The 1,578-nt window shown below is 39.6% G+C and overlaps 1 pseudogene; it reads right to left on the bottom strand.

The window, feature by feature from the left end:
* Nucleotides 1–866: 866 nt before the first annotated feature.
* LOC138057950 (uncharacterized) overlaps nt 867–1,578 on the bottom strand; it is a 2,016-nt pseudogene continuing 1,304 nt past the window's right edge.

Here is a 1,578-nt window from a genome sequence, read left to right as displayed (position 1 = left end):
CAATCTGTTCTGATTAATGGGAATAAATCACAACCTCGCAACCTCAGTTGTAAAGTACCCCAAGGCTCTGTGCTTGGACCTATTCTCTATTTATTGTATACTACACCGTTAGCTGACTTATTTCGACACCATAACTTGCAATGTCAACTCTATGCTGACGATACGCAACTTTACGTTTCCTTTTCAACAAATAATGACCTGGAACTGACTGAAGCTGTTGAACGTATCGAGCTATGCCTGACTGATTTGGACAAATGGATGAGTATCAACAAACTAAAATTGAATAAAGAAAAAACTGAGTTCCTCTTTATTCACTCAAAATTTAGACTACAGCACTGCTTGCCGTCAATCTGCTTTGGTCAAGACACCGTCCAGCTTTCTCAAACTGCCAGGAATATTGGTGTCACTTTTGACAGTACCATGTCAATGCTGCCTCATATTAATACTGTACGTAAATCTGCATTCTATCACCTTCGTAATCTATCACGTATCAGAAAATTTATATTAACGGAAACTGCCAAAACACTTGTGCATGCCTTTATCTCATCCAAACTTGACCACTGCAACTCCCTTCTGTACAATCTTCCGAAATATGCTGTTAAAAAACTACAGTATGTACAAAACGCCGCCGCGTGCTTAATAACATATACCTCGAAATTCAACCATATTACTCCCATCTTGAAAGATCTACACTAGTTACCAATTAATGAACGCATAAAGTTTGAGATTTTAATTCTCACTTTCAAGGCTTTGCATGATTTGTCTCCCTGGTACATACAAGAACTGATAAGTCTCTACCGTCCTTCAAGAACCCTCCGCTAATCTACATCGCTCCGTCTTAACTCTACCAGCTATAATTTGAAGTCTTATGGATCTAGAGCTTTCGCTGTCGCAACCCAGTATAAGCTTTTTTGAGCCCTGGAAGGCTCATGAGTAAAGGAATCAAGCCTCACTAGGTCAGCCACCATTTCCGTTTCATTCTCTAAGGATGCACGAGTGGTGTGTTGAACAGACGTCTTGTGAATTCCAGCTGAATGGTCAAACTGCTCTGTGATCTGATTGATTCCTGTTGTTGCTTTGCACACTTTGCTTATGGACTTTATGATCTTGTTTGCCCCCATGCGCTGAACAATGTTTTTGCTGCACCTCCCCTCCAGTTAACGAAGAATCCCCATCCCATTTTAACTCCTTTGACAGGCTAGGGGTCAACATGCACTCAATCTGTGAAATGCTTACGAACATTTCAATAGCATACTTGCTATATGCTCCGATTGACTTGAACACTGATAACAAAAGTTTCTGGTTGATGAGATATCTGTTGCCATCAGCTTCTGCTGCAGTGTCCTTCATTTGCATTATCAACATTGACAAGAAAATTACACACAACCCATAGTTTTTTACAAAATCGTCTTCATCATGAGAATCATCATTTACTTTCTGCAGCAGGAACTTGTCAATGAATTTGGCAAAAATTTCATCAAAGTATTTTCTTCTAGTGTGCTTACTGGCATGAGCAATATTATCTGGGAATACATTTAGGGTTGGCTTGTCATCAAGCTTTTGCATTCCAAAGAAATT

The sequence above is a fragment of the Montipora capricornis genome, chromosome 1 (genome assembly GCF_036669925.1).
Source record: "Montipora capricornis isolate CH-2021 chromosome 1, ASM3666992v2, whole genome shotgun sequence".
Taxonomy (NCBI): Eukaryota; Metazoa; Cnidaria; class Anthozoa; order Scleractinia; family Acroporidae; genus Montipora; species Montipora capricornis.
This window is presented reverse-complemented; position numbering and strand designations above follow the sequence as displayed.